Below are 20,525 nucleotides of genomic sequence, written 5' to 3' on the forward strand. Positions count from 1 at the left end.
CCTTCCCCTGGGCACTGAGCAGGAGTCACTTGCCAGGTTAGTTGGCACATTCAAATCCATTTTAAAAAATCAGGATAAAGATAATAAAAATACTAAATCCAACATAAACAGAAAAAAGAGCTAATAAAAGAAAAATAAATGTATTGATAAAAAAGTACTTCTTGTGTCCTTTGCTTTTTTCACTGATCTGTTAAGCACAGTGCTATTAACCGCTGTTGTATGGATTCTGGGACAACATGGCTTGCTGTGCCAGCTATCTAGGTATATGGGCTTATATATTAGAAATCTGGATTGTGTCAGCCTTGTAGTTTAAGCAGTATTAATCACTAGGGGAATGTGGGGGAACAGAGCTGGTGACACCCGAAGTGGGGCTGACACCACTGCAGCAATAAGCTGTGACATTTGCCTGTGTCTCTGTAAAAGTCTCCGCAACCGCTTGCAGCCATGCACCCGCATTCAAGCCTATGGGGCTTGAATATCTGCGAGTTTCCATTTTTGCGCACAGGGGATCTGGAATGGATCCCTGCGAAAACGGAGGGCTGACTCTAAATACATTTAGGCTGTGTGTGCGATATTGCCATTTTAAAGTTTTATTTTAATTTTGTTAGTTGCTCATACCACAACAATTGCCATTCCATGCAGTGATATATGGGAATTATAATTTATAGCAATGGACATAGTAATATCATTTACATTTCTATACCAATTCATAGTGAACTCAGCATTCTCTAAGCAGTTTACAATCTGTAAGCCAATTGCCCTCAACAAACTGGGTATTCATTTTACTAACCTATGAAAGGATGGAAGGCTGAGTCAACCTTGGAGCCCTGAGATCGAGCCCACAATGTTGTGCATGCACTACCAGCATTTAACCACTGCATCACCACGGCTTTCTGCCTTCTGCCTTCTCCAAACACCATGATTTATGAATAACATTAGTACAAAAAACATTCCTAAGGATTCTGTATGGTGTGGTATGAGAGGAGGTCAACACTATGAGTTACTGCATTGGGTGGCACCAACCTGAGTGACATCACTTGATTTAACCTTTACATTCTGAATTGAAATGTTGGTGAAATGAACCTCTCAATTGCATTAGATTTTCAGTGTTAAGGATAAATACACACTTGAAGATTGCAACCGAACAAATTGAATATACAGGTGTTCTTGGCTGTTATGAGTAACTTCTCCAGATAAAGCATTTCAATCTGGCCAAGATGGGACAAGGTGGCCATTTTCTTTAGCGATAAAGGCCTGGGACAGACAGGCCAAAAGCGGTGTGCCACCGCCGATACTTGGGTTCTGGAGCGCCCAGTATCCTCATGCTCCGAAACCCTAGCACATGATGGTGGCGGCATCATGGCAGCAACCCGTCCACATGTTTGTCGCCATGATGATGCAAGCAACGTGCACTGTACAGATCGGACTGCACGTCACACCAATGGCACACTCATGACGTTCACACTGCATCAGAAAAAGAACCTGTTTCTTCCAGGTTCTTTTTGGGGCGGAGGGATGCTATGCAGTTTGGCTGCCGCAGCATCCCTTCAGGGGAAACCAGACACCTTCAGCCATGGGGAGGTATGTACCGGGCCAAAGATCACAAGCTAGACTTTACTTGGCTTCTGAAGGACCATATAGCAGACCATAACCAAGGTGCCTTGCCCACCTTAAGCAAGTGTGCCAGTGCCAATTATCTCTGCTTTGGGACCAGTTCAGACCTAGCACTATGTCACATTGTGTTTACATCAAAACTGGACTCCAGAAGATTTCATCCTATATAATCCTGGGATCTGTACCCTGGTGGAGGGCCTAGAACTATCTGCCAGAGAGCAGCAGTGCTTTCCTATTTTTCTATCCACCAGTTAGTAAGCATCCAAGATGAGGGTTATCTTACAAGAACAGTAAATCAGTCAGTTCAATTCAGAGATTTGTTCAAAGGAGTCAGGGTTTTCTACAGGACAAGTGAGTTGCAGTACAATTTTAATACTGGTTGAGTTGCCCTCATTCTGAAAATATTTCAAAATCCAAAATATTCTAAAAACCAAAACTTTTTTTCACGAGTGGCTGATATAGTGACTCCTTTGCTTTCTGATGGTTCAATGTACACAAACTTTCTTTCATGCACAAAATTATTTTAAAATATTGTATAAAATTTCTTTCAGGCTATGTGTATACATGTACATATGAAACATAAGTGTTTTTAGCCTTGGATCACATCTCCAAGATCACAGAATTACAGTATTGTAGAGTTGGAACAGACCACAAGGGTCGTCTAACCCAACCCCCTGAAGTAGAAGAAGATGCAGTCAAAGCATTTCTGACAGATTGACAGCCAGACTCTGTTTAAAAAACTTCAAAAATGATACTCCACCACTTTCAGAGGCGGCACATTTCACTGTTGAACAGCTCTAACTGTCAGGGTCTTTCTAGTTGTTACTCAAAATGCTAGAGTCCTGGAAGGGCACAAACAATTGTATTCAAAGAAGGAATACATTTAGCGCAATAGGAAGCTGTGAGAGGGCTCTGGGTAATGTTTAAACCAGGGTTTAGTATAATGGTTCTGAACCAAGAACTCTAGACAGCAGATTCCAAATCAGTTCAGTTTATTAATTAAGAGGAATACAACACTGATGCAAGACATGCACACACACAACAACTAATATACAAAAGGTGGTAGTGGATAGTGACTTGTGGGTGGCAGAGGGGAATACTATACCAGTTCCAGAAGTGAAGTTCTGATTGGGAGAAGGCTGTGAACATTGGCTAGAAAAGTGAGGTCAGACAATAATACTTAGGAGTCAAGCGAAACTCTGGAAGAGTGCCTGCCTGATCCTAAACTAGACTGAATCAAAAATGTCCAAACAGGCCTATTTATAGGGTAAAATGTGTCCTGTAGCAGTTTCTCAGGAGTTTGAGTGGATATTCCAGAAGGAAGAATGGCCAGAGATGGGTGGAAATGACAGGCATACAAAGAGGTGCATCTACAGAAGGAAATGCCCTTGATTTCCAACCTTCTGGCAATTACTCAGTGCATCACCGACTATCACACTCCAGTGTGAAGGGATTATGCAGATTCCTGTCTCAATAGACCAATTTTGCCTACATGCACCAGGGCTTCCAAACTGAGCCTTCTTGATCTCTTTATTTGGGCAGGCTACTTCTTCGCAACGAGCACCTTTTGTGGCTAAATGATAAAACATTCCTAATAATATTAAACTAATATAAAAGGACAACTAGGGGTGAAGGAGGGCTGGTCCTTGGGGTAACATAATGTTTTGTTTTCTTTGTTTTCTTCTCGTTTGAATCCATTGCTCCAGATAGTATTCGTAACAAAAAGGGACTTGACACCTATGTGGAAGAAGAGGCTCACCACCTGATCCTGATGCACTTTTCATCTTTAAACCCTTTCTCTTTGTTGGCTTACTTCACTATTAGTCTTGCACTAGAAACCAGCTTTAAACAGGACGAGTCATGAGTTCAAGTGGAGAGGAGAAAATTGGAGTATGCTCCCCCATATAGCACTCTGAGTAGAATGGGGAAAGTTATAGAGAAGGCTGAAAGAAATTCAGGTTATAGGAACAAATAGTCAATCTAAGCATTTTTTTTTCAAGTAGTGTTTATGAAGTCACAATCTCAGGAAGCCAATGGTAAACCCCCTTTGAACAAATTTTGCCAAGAAAACCACACTATATAGTTGCCAGAAGTTGGAAATGACTTGAAGGCAGACAACAAGAACAGTATATGTCCCTTTGTGATGTATTTGGGCACTAGTGACTGATATACTTCTTGTGAAAATAAGTGAGTGCTTATATGAATATCAGTGTTCCAAAATACAGATGAGTGGCATCAATGGCTCTTTAGGCTGAACCTACCTAAACTGTATACTTTTCTCCAGAGACTTCTCCAGCAACTTTCCATGAAATGAATCTTGAAGCTTCCTATGTCTTTAATGAATTGGAGGTAAAAAATTGAGAAGAAAGACAAAGTATGAGTACTGACTGAGCACGTGTTGTGCTAAGTTGTAAATTGAGGCTATTATAGTTTGGCCACATCATGAGAAGGCATAAATCATTAGAAAAGGCAATGATGATAGAAAAGGTAGAAGGCAGCAGAAAGAGGGGAAGACCACATGTCAGATGGCTAGATTCAATCAGAGAGGCCACAGGCCTGAGCAGAGCAGTGGAGGACAAGGGGCCTTGGAGGTATTTCATTCATGGGATCCCTATGAGTCGAGGTCAACTCAAAGGCAGTTAACAACAACTCTTCTCTGCTGCATTATCTTAGTCCAAATGGTTAAAGGATGGATCCTCTTCACCTCCAAACATTTCAAATTCTAAGTGGAGGGCAGACAGTGAGAGAAGAAGCACTGGCAAATCAAGACCATCAAGAAAAATATATCACACATTTGCCACAGAGGGTCCATTTTGTGCTCTTAGCAGTGTCTGAGGATGCCTGGAAGTGTGCAAATGGGAATGTGAACTTGCTGTCACAACAATATGGGGGGAAAGTGTTGAGTTGAACCAGTGTTAAGAACAGAGACCACTTAGTGGTATCAAAACTACATTTAGGGATGGGGAATGTTACAAACTACATGGTACACACAGTGGAACATGCAGTGGTGTCAGTGCTATATTTGGGGACATGGTTCATGTAAAGCATCTATCAATAATAAATGCTGAATTAGCAGGTGTGACCACCAAATGCACACAAACCTAAGAGCAACAACTCTGGCTAAAGTCATTTTAATCATCCCAAACATATTTCATTATATCAAAGTTATCCAAACTTATCAGTAATCAGGTCATAAAACAACAGCAAGCACATGTTTCTCATGATGAGCTGTGACTCTGTTGCTGGGGATGAGAGAAATCTTGTATTGATAGTGATGCCTGCTGCTGGAAGGAGGTGCCCTGGACAACTTGTCATGTAGATTTATTTTTAAAATGCAGCCCAACAGCCTCTCAGTTAAGTGGTCTTTTGCCAGGCTGTGCCTCGTTTTGTTTGCACATTGGTATGCTGTGACCTTAAATCAGTTTGAGTCTACTACATAATGTGGAAAATGCAATTATTTTCATTTTTTACAAGTACTTCTATACAGTCGGCCCTTCCCTTACGCGGGGATCCGTTCTGGACACCTCCCCATTGAAAACACAGCACACACGCCATTCTTACTTCCATCTCATGGCTTCAGAGTAAGCTGAAAGCCACATATGGTGTGCCCATGTATGGCACGGGCACGCTGTACTAGTTTCTTGTAGATTCTGGTATGGCCTGTTCCTGGTTGAATCCAAGAATTCAAAGACATAACTCTGTTAGTCTGGAAAATCAGTATGCAAAGGTATCTTCACACCTTTGAGACTAACTAAAAGAGAGAGGCTGGTAGAATGAGCTTTTGCAGACTTGAGCTACTTCCTCAGATGCATGGGGACCAAAGTCAGTGTAGTGAATCCTCTCTTGGTTTTAATCTTCAAAAGTAGTGTTCCCTCTGAAGACTACCTGGACATTTCCTTTAGAGATTACAATAAGAGCCAGAGCAGCTTTATCCCCGCCACTGACATGAGAACCAGTATTGCCTGTTCCTCCAACCATTAGGTCTAGGCCCTCAAGAAATCTGAACCTGGGATCATATTCTGCTGGACCAACAGAGCACCCTACGCAAGCAGCCACCAGCCCACTTGTGTATATCTGTGTGTGGACTCTATTGCCTGTTTCCCCCTTATAACACAGAGCCCTGGATTATTCCCACTGTTGAGGCCTACTTCTGCAATATGTGTTCTCCAATAAAGGCCTTCTGGTTTATTTCATTTAAAAATATGCAGGGCAGAATCCTGGTGCTTTGTGACTGTGGGGTCACACTTCTTCCATGGCTTCACAGAGTTGGACAGAGAAGACTGGGAAAATTTGGCAGCTCTGTTTCTCCAGCCTGTTCTTCCTTTACAGCCTTTCTCTTTTTGCTGTCATCATTTAAATGCTAGCATAGCTATGCTAGAGTAGTGTACAAACAGGATTACTCCACAGATATATGAGGCTTAAAGACTCTAAAGCCACTAGATTTCATCTGATCTTGAAAACTAAAAAGGGTAAACCATGTCTGAATATTCTTTCCCAAAGAAAACCCTATGAACTTCATGGGGTCACCATATGTTGACAGGGGAATTGCACAAAACACACACAACATTGCCTTATGTAGAGTCAGACTGCTGAACTGTTTCGGTTAGCATTTCTAAGACAACTGGCAGCAGGTCTCTTAGATTTCTCTCTTAGATCCCTCCCAGCTCTGAGCAATTGCAGGAAGTGAATCTGGAAACCTCTTCATCATCATCTTCATCATCAATTTTCTTTCTTATCTCCTCATGCAAAGAATCACCTCTGTCATTGAGTTATATGAAGAGGGATGAAGAGGGAGCTAACTCGGCTTCCTCCCACCCTGAGCCCTATTTTGGAGTCATCTAAAGCCTGCTGCGACGATTTTAACAACTTCTTTGCGGATAAAATCTCTCGGATAAGGGCTGATCTCGACGCCAGTATTTATGCAGATCATACAGGAGAGGTGTCCGAAGCGTCCGTGGTCCCTGTTATACTGGATCACTTTGAGTTTGTTAGTACCGATGAAGTGGACAAGATCCTCCGAAGTGTTAGGAGGACGACTTGCTCTCTTGATCCCTGTCCCTCATGGCTGACAGCTCAGGGGGGAGATGTGGTGCGACTTATGTTACACCGCATAATCAACACATCTCTAAGTGAGGGTCAGTTTCCAGCTAAATTAAAATTAGCAGTGGTTAAACCCCTGCTAAAGAAGCCCTCCTTAGACCCCCTGCTTCATAATAACTATAGACCCATCTCGCTGCTGCCTTTTTTGGGGAAGGTGATCGAGAGAGCAGTCGCCTTCCAGCTTCAGTCGATCTTGGATGACACCGATTTTCTGGACCCATTTCAAACCGGCTTCCGGGCGGGCTATGGAGTTGAGACTGCCATGGTCGCCTTAGTGATGACCTCCGTCTGGGCATGGACAGGGGGAGCGTGTCCCTGTTAGTGCTTCTGGACATCTCAGCGGCCTTCGATACCATCGACCATGGTATCCTTCTGGGACGCCTGAGGGAGTTGGGAATTGGGGGCACTGCTTTGCAGTGGTTCCGTTCCTACCTCTCGGGCAGATCCCAGATGGTGGAGCTGGGGGACTGTCGCTCCGATAGGAGGGCCCTGACATCTGGTGTCCCTCAGGGAGCGTTTTTGTCCCCTATGCTATTCAACATTTACATGAAGCCGCTGGGAGAGATCATCCGGAGACATGGGGCGCGGTGTTATCAGTACGCTGATGACACCCAGATAATTTTCTCTATGTCTCCGACTGATGCAGTAACTAAGGATGGCATCTCTCCTCTAGATGCCTGCTTGGCGTCGGTAATGGGCTGGATGAGGGAGAACAAACTCAGTGTGAATCCAGGGAAAACGGAAGTACTGGTGATAGGTTCCCCGGTTTCGTGTGGTGAGATCTGTCACCCGGTCCTGAATGGGGTCACGCTCCCCCTGAAGGACTCGGTGCGCAGCTTGGGAGTACTCCTTGATTCGTCGCTCCAGCTAACTTCTCAGGTGGATGCGACGGTCAGGAGTGCTTGTTATCAGCTACGGCTGATACGCCAGCTGCGTCCCTACCTGGACTGAAAGGACCTTGGATCTGTTGTACATGCTTTGGTAACCTCTCGATTAGACTTCTGCAATGCGCTCTACATGGGGCAACCCTTGTACCAAACCCAGAAGCTGCAATTGGTGCAGAACATGGCAGCCAGACTGGTCGCTGGTAGTTCCAGGTCGGACCATATAACACCTATTTTAAAAGACCTTCATTGGCGGGGTACAGACCGCCGCTTTGCGGCGGTCTGCCGCCGCCGCCAGAAGGTCCGCGGGGGAGCCGGAGCCTTCAGACGGCCCGACTCCCGCGCGGACCGAAAAAAGAAGCTCCAAAATGGAGCTTCTTTTTGCGTCGCGTTTGCGACGTAGCGAGGCGCCAGGGGCGCGCTCGCTACGTCAGCAGCGGCGCGACGCGTCTGGACGCTGTGCGTCCGATACGTAAAGATGGCGGCGCCCATGTAGAAGGGGCGCCGCCATCTTGTACGGACGGAGTCCGTACTAGGCCATGGGGCGTCTAAAAGAGACGCCCCTTTTTTAAAATGGGACGTCCAGAGGACGTCCCAACTGCCGGTTTGTAACCGGCCAATGGCTGCCTATTTGCTTCCGAGCTCAATACAAGGTGTTGGTTTTGACCTATAAAGCCCTAAATGGCTTGGGCCCAGGGTACTTGGAGGACCGCCTCTCCCCATATAATCCGCCTCGCACACTCAGAACTTCTGGGACCAAATTGTTGGAGGTCCCTAGGTCCAACTTGATACGGACCTCACAGAGGGCTTTTACTACTGCTGCCCCTTCTCTCTGGAATAAGCTCCCTGCAGAGCTTCGCTCCGCCGCCTCATTAGCTGTCTTTAAGACACAGCTGAAAACACATCTATTCCGGCTGGCCTTCCCACCTTAGATTGTCTGTTTATTTTCCTGCTCTCCTTTTCCCTTTCGACCCCGGACCGTTGTAAACTCCTTCTCTTTTTTCCTTGCCCCTGACATGTATATTTTATTGTTTTCCTGTTCCCGTTTTTGTAGTAATGTTTTTAACTGTTATATTGTATTTTTATCTTGTATTGGAATGTTTTAATAATTTTGTAAGCTGCCCTGATCATATCTATGGAAGGGCAGGGTAGAAATAAAATTTATTATTTATTATTATATGATGTTACTTCATAAAGTTTATGGAATTAACACAAGAGTATAATGAAACATTAAACCATTTGTTGCTCGCCTGTAGTTGCCAATACTTTTTCTTCTCCTCTTTTTCTACTCAGCTGTTTCCCAATTCTTGGGGCTATTACTATAGCCCAGGGACAGAAATCATTTGGCTTTCCAAATGTGAACTGTCTCCAGATAAGACCATTGAGTTGGAAAAAAAGTCTGTCCTTGGGGCTGATCTATGCACCTACTCTCTCTTATAAAGTTGTGGGGCTTGAGAGGGAGCCCCCAGGGTTGGCCTTCCAAAAATTATTGTCCGAGATGGCAACTGGTCTCTTTGGATTGCCCTTGGGGTCTGGTGTTTCAACCAAGAGTGGCTGGGGAGGTCTCACAGGTTGACAGCTGTGGCCCCAACTAAACCTGTGCCAGGTTCTTCCTCACTTCATTTATCAGACCCCAGGTCTCAAACATTTAATGAGGTTTTAGATCAATATAGATGGCCCTTGTTTAACTACAAATGTTGTGTCTGGTCTCAATATTCCATGGTTGGTCAACAAAGAGCTTTCTTGATGGCTGCTCCTAAGCTATGGCGCTCCCTCCCAAGGGCTCCTCCTTTGTCCTCTGTCTGCTCTCTTTCTGCTGCCAGAGCAACACTTTCTTTTATTTATTTAAACAGGCCTTCAGCTTTTAACAGGTTGGGACAGAGGCATATTCACTGGGTGTGCTGTATATTTTTAAATATGTTGAATTTGTAAAAATAATTTAATGTTTTAATTTGATTAATTGTTTAACAGTTTTAAAACTTTTGTACTGTACAGGCTGAGTCTCCCTTATCCTGAATGCTTTGGACCAGGAGTGTTTTGGATTTCAGATTTTTTTTGGATTCTGGAATACCTGTATTTGCATATATGTAAATAATGAGATATCTTGGAGATGTGATCCAAGTCTACACATAAAATTGATTTAAGTTTCATATACATCCTATAGACGTAGCCTAGAGGTCCTCTGATACAGTATTTTAAATAAATTTGTGTATGAAACAAAGTTTGTTTACACTGAACCATTAGAAAGCAAAAATGTCACTATCTTAGACATACAGGAAAAGGTTTTGGTTTTTGGAATATTTAAGAATTCCAGATATGGTAGACTCAACCTGTATATTGTTTTAGCTGTTTTGTTTTAACATATTGCAAGCCATTTGGGTCCCATATTAGGAAAAGGTGGGATATTAAAATAAATAAATAAATAAATAAATAAATAAATAACTTCCACTTAGTCTCCCTATCCCCCACACTTTGCCATTTGCACATTGTGATGGTGATGAAATTGGTGATGTTTCTGCTGAGGCGCGCTCATAAAGCTTTCGGTGATGCATCAAGCTTAGTATAATGCAAGGGGAAGGAGGAAGGGAGCTTTCATGGGAGATACTTGAAATTTCTTCAGAGCCATGTTTCTGTTAAAGGAGGTGGAGATTCAGCACAAAATAAGAGAAGAGAAAATATTATGTGCATTTGTCTTAGATACCAAAAAAATGGGTGGAGGAGACATACAATCCAAACCAACCAACCATTTCCCGATCAAAACTTCATGTAGCCAAGTGAACTTTCTATATATTTCTTTTATTTGTCTGAAATCAAGGATACTGGGATGTAAGAATAGCCAAAGCTTGGACTATGATGTTATTTAAGGCGCCTCCACTACTCAGAAGATGGAGGCAAAATGATGGAATCAATGTGGAATAACCAGAGAAGCCCTGTTCCTTCTAAAATATGCAGAACAAAAGGCAAGGCTGGCAGTTCAGTTCTAGAATGAATAGATTCCCAAGGAGATGGGAACAAAGGGGTCCAACAGGTGAGGTGAGTTGCCAAACTCTGGACCTTATCACACATGGGGAGGGTTGCAGCTCAGATCTGCAGTCACTCCTGTTCTAGCAATCCACACCAGATCCAGAGTCACTCCTCTCTAGCAATTCGGATTGAGGTTAAAACATCATGTTTTTCCACACCTGGTTGCCTTTCTGTTGTCCTTCCGAAGTGAGGGGGAAGAGAAGTCAGTTCGATTCCAAGCCAGTCACGTGATGCAGACTCAAGCAAAGGGGAGTGAGTGCACATTGTATTACCACACCAGAGCATACTGTGAGGGGTCAACGATTTGAATTGGCACCCCTGGGCATGTTCAGTGGGGCTCTTGGCGCTGCCCTCCTTCCCTGCCCCCTCCTTAGCTGTCATCCTTCATTGGGGTCTAGGAGAAGGCAGGGGATGATGGGATAGGTCGCTGGGGGTCCCTGGAGCCAGGATCAGGATGCAGGAGAAGGCATGAGATGATGGGATAGGTTGCTGGGGGTCCCTGGAGCCAGGATCAGGATGCAGGAGAAGGCAGGAGATGATGGGATAGGTGGCACAGGAGGTGAGATGGGGATGCAGGAGCAGTCAGGGGTTGATGGGTTAGGTGGCACAGGGGGGAGATGGGGATGCAGGAGCAGTCAGGGGATGTTGGGTTAGGTGGCACAGGGGAGAGATGGGGATGCAGGAGCAGTCAGGGGATGATGGGTTAGGTGGCACAGGGGTGAGATCAGGATGCAGGAGCAGTCAGGGGATGATGGGTTAGGTGGCACAGGGGGGAGATCGGGATGCAAGAGCAGTCAGGGGATGATGGGTTAGGTGGCACAGGGGTGAGATCAGGATGCAGGAGCAGTCAGGGGATGATGGGTTAGGTGGCACAGGGGGGAGATTGGGATGCAGGAGCAGTCAGGGGATGATGGGTTAGGTGGCACAGGGGGGAGATAGGGATGCAGGAGCAGTCAGGGGATGATGGGTTACGTGTCAGGGTGAAGGAGGGAACAGATCGGGGTCTAGGAGAAGGCAGGGGATGATGGGATTGGTGTCAGGGTGAAGGAGGGGAACAGATCGGGGTCTAAGAGAAGGCGGGGATGATCTGATTGGTGGAAGGAGGGGAGCAGATGGGGGTCTAGAAAGCAAGGATGATGGGATTGGTGGGAGGCTAAAGGAGGGGAGCAGATCGGTGTCCAGGAGGACGCAGGGGATGCAGGGGATGATGGGATCGGCTGGTTGGCAGAGAGGAGGAGATGGCATGGAGGAGGAGGAGGGGAATGACGGAGCAGGACGCAGAGGCCAAGGGGGGTGGCATCGGAATGCTTTTCCACACCAGACCAAATTGCAGTGCAATCAAAGGGAGCCTGGAAGTGAATTCTCTGAAGCCACTTTTTTTCCGTTTTAACCAAAATGAGGGGTGACTTCAGAAATGCTGCTGAAGCAATTCGCAAGGAGCTCCCATAGAAATCAATGGTGTCTGATAAAACAGTCCCTTTATGAGGTGAAACCGCATCGTTGGAAGTGCAATCACTTCGGAAGTGAGCTGGAACTGAGCCACAACATCACCAAAAAGCTCCGTGTAATATACGCCTCTATCTTTTAGATTGCCTGGCTCTCCAAATAACCTTTGTCTAGAAAAACGATGAGATTTCCCATGGTCTTAAAGGATATGATATAAAGCACAGTAAAGAAAAAAATATTCTAGAAGAGGAAAGAGTATTTTCATATATTGCATATCAAGTTTCTGGTGAGTCCCTACAGAGCAGGTCCTGGGAAAAAAGAGGTTATTGGTGCTTGTTAACGCCTTTTTAAAATAGCTTCTTCAAACTAATTATAGGGAAATATTTTTCATGGTTAACATTTTATTTCACCATTTTCTACATGACCTCTCTGCAGTTTTAAATGGAAATTTTCAAATTTAAAAAGAATTTAACAAGAACTGCAATAGATCTGTTTTATAAGAAGGAGAGGTAACACCTTCCAGGTTATTTAAGGTATGTTTTCAAATGTGATGGTAATAAAAGAATGAGATGGTGACAGCATAGCAATGTTTCTTTTCAGATTCACAGCTTCGAGTTTAAACATTAATCTTAGAACAAAATATCCAGTGCTACATGAGAAGTATTTTTTCAAGAATGTTTAAAAGCATCTTAAGTTAATATGAGGTGGAGGTGAGTCCTTAGAAGTTGGTTCTATAGAAAGAAAGAAAGTGGAACATTTTATTTCACAATTTTCTAAATGACCTCTCTGCAGATTTAAAAGAAAATTTTCAAATTGAATAAGAACTGCAAACACCTCTGCTTTATAAGATGGAGCAGTAACACCTTCCAAATTGAGGTATGTTTTTAATGGTCATCGATATAGAAGAATGAAAGGATAATAGCATGACATTGTTTTTTTACAGGAAATGCCATGGCTTGAAAAACCATAAAGGAAGTCACAGATTCAACTTAATTAAGCAATAATCTCAGAACAAAAAGTCCAGTGCAATCTAAGATGTATAAGACTCCCCCCCCCCACAAAAGCATTTAAAATATCATAGGTTAATATGAGGTGGAAGTAAGTACTTAGAAGTAGGTTCTATAGAGAGAAAGGAAGTGGAATTCTGAACTGTTCAATATCTCAGGGCCTGAAAATATCTACATTGGTTCAACATTTTAAAGATAATGTTGGTGAAATTGCAAATTTAACAGGAACCTAAATTAATAAAAAGAGATTAAGAAATATATTTAGATCGAAAAGCTCATCACAAGGCAAGGAACCTAACTGAAGACACTGTTCCAAAATGAGAAGAAGGGGAGCATCACAGATGAACTTCAGAAGCCTGGAAGAAGATCTTTGTGATGTGTCCATTGCTAAGGAAAACAGATACATCATCACTCCTTCTGTCTGTCTGCTGACGTTATTTGGATAATTTCTGTGTCCTCTCCCTCTGAAAGGTAGTTTTTTCTGGTTTTTTAAAAAAAACATTCATAGTCTTTTCCTTCCCTAAAGATGTTATCAGTATCTCCTGACATGGCTGCTCTCCATTTAATAAACTCTGAAGCAGAAAAGGGTTTACAAACTTGCATATAACACACAAAATAAATGCTACTTTTGTTAAATCTCTTCAGGCCTATTTAAAGCACAGTTTATCCAGGAGAGGAATTGATTAAGAAACTATTGACTGGAAAAGTCAAACTATTAGAAATGAGAGCTAAATTTATGCACTGCAATAACTACAACAATCTGCAAGTGAGAAGGAGGCAAGTATGAGAACAGTTCTAGAACAGAAAGTTGTATACTCTGGAAAGACTGGAATACAACAATCCAGCAAATGTGGTACACATTGTAGTATTTGTAGTTCTATGTGCTTTGTTTTGCTTGGTTCTTTAAATAACCTTTCACTAGGAGAATGAGGGAAGTTCAGGTTTCTGTCAATGTAACGAAAAGAACAAACATGCACCAAAGTATATGACACGATGTACAGAATGAAATGGAAAAGTGAGAAGCATTTCCAAAAAACATCTCCAACATTTTGGTAAGTCCCTAAAATGTAGGTCCCTTTAGTGGGAAGAGAAGTGATTCCATTTTTTCCTCATTTGACAGTATCTTGGAACTAAGCACTGCAAAATATTTATTATGGTTAAAGGGTTATGACATCTTTTTATAAATGACCTCTCGTTCTCTGAAGAGAGAGAGAAAGATGCATCTTTCAGGTAAATTTTCATATGCAACAAGCTCAGAAGAACCCAAAATTTGACAAAACCATTTTAACTTGCAGGGATTACTTCAGTTTAAAAAGGATAATGAAATCTACTGTAAAGCAGAAGCATAATTAAGAAAGCAATCTGCTCCTAAGAAAAAGTCTGGAGTAATATAAGATTTCCAACATATTTCTTCAAAACCAGAGCATCAAGCATCATAAATGAATGTTCCCATCATGGAGATGAGTCTTTACAAAGGAAGGGGAAAGGGGAAAGGGAAAAGATCTGTCAGGGATTTGAAGGGTTAAAACACAGCACACAGGGAAATGCTTGATGTGTGTGTGTTTGACCATGAGTATTCAGCAGAAGGACAAGGTTGATTAGCACAGCTGATGCTCATTGGCTCAAGGACACTTTAGTGTCTAGGTGCACGTAGCCATGGATGATGAAACCATGTGTCTGGATTGCACAAGGGACACATGACATGGTTACACACAGGAACTCACTGGGTTTGGGAGACCACATGGTCTGGAGTCTATATAAACCCAGGGGTTGCAAGTGATAGCTTGTGGGTTTGTAGTAGGAGTTGGTTTGGTGTGGTTTGAAGTTTTGGAGATCTGTATTTGTATAATAGCACTGTGAATAAAAAGCACTTCAGGAGATTTGGCTTCTCTGGTGTTTTTTCAGTAGAAGTCTTGCATCGCTTTGCTGAGTGTCCCCGGAGGTTCCTGCGTTGCTTCAGTTCCTGGAAGACATCCAGTTGTTGTTGTCTCACCTGGCTTTTGGAGCCACGCTTCTGCTTCTAAATTGCTAGCTCTGCTACAAAGGTCTGATTTAACCCCAGGACTTGTTTGAGTTGCTGACAGTGGTTGTTGGACCCCAGCAGTTGCGCTGACAAGATCCCTGGCTTGTTTTCTTTGATGATTCAGGAAATGCCATGGCTTGAAAAAGTATAAAGAGAGTGACAGCTTCAACTTAATTAAGCAAGAAACGCAGAACAAAAAGTCCAGTACAATGTAGGAAGTATAAGACATATTTATTTTTCACAAGAGCGCTTAAAATATCATAAGTTAATATAAGGTGGAAGTGAGTTCTTGGAAGTAGGTTCTGTAGAAAGGAATAAAATGGAATTCTGAACTGTTCAGTGTCCCAAGGCCTGAAAATATCTACAGTGGTTAAAACGTTTAAGATAATCTTTCTGACTTTGCAAGTTCAACAGGGACCCAAGTTAATAAAATGAGTTTAAGCAATGCATATGAGTATCAAAAAGCCCAGAGCAAGGCAAGGAACCTAACAGAAGACTGTTCCAAAAAGAGGAGAATGAGAAACATAACCAGAGATGAACCTCATAAACCTGAAGAGGTAGGCTCAACTCTACGAATGTTCATGGTACCAACTTCTATCTTTCAGTTAGTCTCAAAGGTATTGCAATATCTCTTTGCATTCAGAAACCTGGAAGATCTTTATGATGTGTCCATTGCTAAGGAAAACAGATCTATAGTCACTTCTTCTGGCTGGCTGTTGAAATTGTTTTGATAATTTTTGTGAGCTCTTGTATTCTGAAAGGTAATTTTCTGTGTCCATTCTCTAAAGAAGTTGTCACCTGGCATAGCTGCTCTCCATTTAATAAACACCTAAGCAGGAAAGAGTTTACAGTCTTGAGCAGAACAGACAAGATAAATGCAGCTTTTGTAAGCCTCTCCAAGTCTCCAGGCCTCTTTAAGGCACAGATTTGCTTCTCCTCCAGGAGAGGAACTGAGTAAGTACTTACCAACTGTAAAAGTCAAACTATATGAAACTGAAGCTAAATTTGTGCACTGTAAGAAGGAGGCAAACACTAGAACTTTTCTTGTTTAAAAAAACAAATGCAAAATATAAAGACCTCAGCTACACTGGTACGCTCTCCACATTTCACATGTTTTTATCTAATATTAGGAGACCTGAAACAAAAGAAAGGTCAGTGGATCATATATTAACATTGGCGGAAGGGCAGAAGCAAAATGACATGAAGAATAAATTGGATGAGGACAGAAGTTCTGCTCCTTTAAAATACACAATACTATATCAAGGAAGACAGGTGAGATTTAAGAGACATAGTTCTAGAACAAAAGGTTATATACTCTGGAGAGATTTAAACATAACAATCCAGCAGATGTAGTAGATATTGTAGTATTTGTAGTGCTATGTACTCTGTTCTACCTGGCTCTCTGAGTAACATTTAACTAGGAGAGAGATGAAAGTTCCTGTCAATGTTAAGAAAAGCACAAACATGCACCAAAGTATCTGAAAAGAGGTATAAAACAGACCTTCCCTCAAAAAGAGAAACGTGAACAGCATTTCCAAGGAGTGTCTCCAGTATTTTGGTAAGTCTATGAGAGGTAGGTGCCTTTATTGGGAAGAGAACAGGTTCCTATTTTTCTTCATTTGACAGCCCTTGGTGCCTGGCTCTGGGAAATATTTATAATATAATTTATATAATTTATATAAATTATAAATAAAGGGTTACACCATCTTTTTTCAAATGACCTCTTTGTAGATCTAAAAGGAAATTTTCAGCTTAAGAAGAAGTGGAATCCTTCTGTTCTATGAAGAGAGAGATAAAGATACATCTTTAAGGTACATTTTCATCTACAATAATCTTAGAAGAACACAGAATTTGACCAGATCATTTTTACTTGCAGGGATTATCTTAGTTTAAAAAGGATAAAGAAATCTGCTGTAAAGTATAAACCTGATTATGGCGGGTTACAGACCGCCGCCATTTGCTCCGTGTGGGAGCCGCAGCAGCCACACCACGCGGCTCCCGCACGGACCGAAAAAGAAGCTCCACAATGGAGCTTCTTTAAGCGGCGCCTCTATGACGTCACGAGGCGCCAGGGGCGCACTCGCGATATCATAGATGCCGCGACACGTTCGGACGCACAGCGTCCGATACGTGAATATGGCGGCGGCCGTGTGGAACGGCCGCCACCATATTGTACATACAGAATACGTACTAGGGTTAGGGGGGTGCGGAAGCACTGCCCCTTCCTAACCCTAGTACGTATTCATTACGTACTAAATGGCGGTGTGTAACCCGCCAAAGAAAGGAATCAGCTTCTAATAAAAAATCTGGAGCAATATAAGATACACAACATGTTTCTTCAAAAAAAGGATTGTAAAGCATCATAAGTGAATATTCCCATCATGGAGGTGAGTCCGTAGGAAGGAAGGAAAAAGGAAAAAGGTTCCTGATTAATTTTCCTTGATGACTGGCAGGTTCAAAATCTTATGTACCAAAAATACTGGTTAATTTTTTTAAGAGCGTTCCAAAAGAGGAGAATGAGAAACATTATAGATGAACTTCAGAAACCTGGAAGAAGGTCTTTATGGCATATGGATTGCTACGGAAAACAGGTACATGGTCACTTTTTCTGGCTGCCTGATGAAATGCTTTTGATAATAGATGTGACTTCCTTCGCTCTGAGAAGGTAATTGTTTCTGTTTTTTAAAAAAGTCATAGTCAATTGCTTCTCTAAAAATGCTATCACCAGACATGGATGATCTTCATTTAATAAACAGGAAAGGGTTTACAATCTGGTATATAAGACACCAAATAAATGCTGCTTTTGTATGTCTCTTCAGACATGCCTATAGCAAATATTCACATCTCAACCAGAAGAGGAATGGAGTAACTATTGACCTCCAAAAACACATTATATGGAATTGAAGCTAAATTTGTGAACTGCATTAATTACAAAAGGCACAGGTGAGAAAAGGCAAGTATGAGAACTTTTATTGTTTAAAAAATAAAAATAATATTTAAAGATCTCAGCTAGACAGTGGCAGGATACAAACCGCTGCTTTGCGGCGGTCTGCCGCCACCGCCGGTTAGTCTGCGGGGGAGCCGGAGCCTCCACACGGCGCGGCTCCCGTGCAGACTGAAAAAGAAGCTCCAAAATGGAGCTTCTTCTTGAGTCGCGTTTGGACGTAGCGAGGCGCCAGGGGCGCACTCACTACGTCACAACGCCCGCGACGCGTACGGACGCTCAGCGTCCGATACGTCAAGATGGCGGCGCCCATGTAGAAGGGGCGCCGCCATCTTGTACGTATTGAATACGTACTAGGGTTAGGGGGGTGCGGAAGCACCGCCCCTTCCTAACCCTAGTACGTATCCTATACGTACTAAATGGCGGTATGTATCCTGCCAGTGTTTATTTTTTCATTGTTATTTATCTAATCTTGGAAGAATTGAAACAAGAAAGTTCAATGGATCATACATTAACATAGGTTGAAGAATATCATTTGAAAAAAGCTGTTTTTCATGTAAAATGCACAATATTATAACAAAGTAGTGAGGTGAGATTTAAAAGACATAGTTGTAGAACAAAAGGTTGCATGCTCTGGAGAGACTTAGTTTTCAGACTGGATTATTTCTGAAGTGTAGTTTCAACCTTACTCTCCAGGAAGTGCATGTTTTGGATTGCAGCCTGAATTTGTCTGCCAGATTCAAAACTGGACTTGAATATTTGTCAGATCTGTCAGAATAAGTCTGACTGTATTGCTTAATCATCAAATGTTATGCTGTAAATGGTTCTCAGAGGCGGGATACAGACGGGCAAAAAGGGGTGTATTCATGACGTCATGAAGGTAGAACCTTCAGACGGGCCTTACCTGAATGCCGCCATGAACACGCCCCCCGCATGCCCCAAGCAGGAAGAAGCGGCATTAAAAAGGTGCTGCTTTTCTCCGCTTCTTTTCCGTTTGATGCGCAGCTGCGCAGCTCCGTCTGTAAGCTGCTGCACCGGTACGTCAGAATTGCTACGCCGCTAATTTAAGTTGCCCATTTAAAAGCTCCGTGTCTGCTGCGTCGCATAATGAGTCGGGGTCCTGGAACATGCGCAGTTTGCAGTCAGGCTTTAATTGCAGCGTCAGCTGCTATGCAGGTGTGGAAGCTGCAGCACAGCTGCAGCGCATTTTAAGACTCGTAACCCTAACCCTAACCCTAACCCTAACCCTAACCCTAACCCTAGAGCAACATGTACGCATGCGCTGCTTGGAAAGTTTGGATTTTAAAGTGAACCCCTACACACATTCCTGTGCCATTTTCACCTAACAATAAAAAACGCTAAAACTGTAAATATTTACATATATACAAGGGAGGTGATGGGGGATGGCAGGGGGACAGCGGTGGCAGCGGAGACAGCTGTAGCTGTGCATTGCAGATTCAGCAAGAGCGCGGGGACCAAAGGAGAGGAGGCATCTATGATGCTGGTGACACTGGCAAAGTGCAAGCGGACAAGGATGCCAACACCAGCTGATCACCAGCTGGCAGGAGACCACCATTGTTCTTGGGCAGAGCGGGGGAAAAAGTTTTAAAGGGGCTTGGGCACTTTAAATGTGCCCATAGGCTTTCTGCCGCCGCTGCTTAGCGCTGCAGCTGCGCAGCTGCGCATCCGCCAGCCGGCAAAGGAAAAAAAAAAGCCCCGTTTTTGGCCACCCGTGAGGAAGCTGCCTCTCTCTTTGCAGCGTCCTCCGAGGCGGCGGTTTGGAAACTGCGGGTCTGAAACGGACCCAGGTGAGGTGTCTTCACTGCCCCCCATGTGGAAGCCCCATCTCCTGAGCCACGCCCCCGGGGCGGGCGGTCTGGAGGCTCCGTATTCAGCAGAATACACCTCCAAGATGTCTTTCCCTGCCCGTCTGTATCCCGCCAATGTTTCTACGTGGAACAAATGCTATTCTCCTTTTGTTGTAAACTAGACATGTTGCTAATATATCTTTCCCCCCATTTGTTGATAAAATATTATTCTGCTTTGGACATAACATGATAATTTTAAGGGATGATTTTTCAAAAACTGCTATTCTTACAACAAACAGCAAGTGTCTGAACAAGAATGTGGGCATGAATAATCCCTCTTAATAGGTGCTCCCCCCCCATGTTTAGATGCTCTTGCGGTGTGTGTTGGGGGGGAGCCTTTTGGATTATTTACATGATGTTGACAACCATGAATCTACCTTCTGTGTGGAGTATAGATTTAAAACAAAAGTGGTTTGTTAGACTTTTGGATATTGAACATATAATTCAAGGTTCTTTTCTTAATCACACCCCCCATAAACATTTAAAACAGTGGAATACAACGTATTCTCATATCTGTATTGAACATATGGTGAATAGAATAGTGATAAGATATATATATATATATATATATATATATATATATAGTGGGTTTTTTGGGCTATGTGGCCATGTTCT

This window comes from Sceloporus occidentalis, unplaced genomic scaffold, assembly GCF_023333645.1.
Source record: "Sceloporus occidentalis isolate IW3139 unplaced genomic scaffold, rSceOcc1.0.p SCAF_1, whole genome shotgun sequence".
NCBI lineage: Eukaryota > Metazoa > Chordata > Lepidosauria > Squamata > Phrynosomatidae > Sceloporus > Sceloporus occidentalis.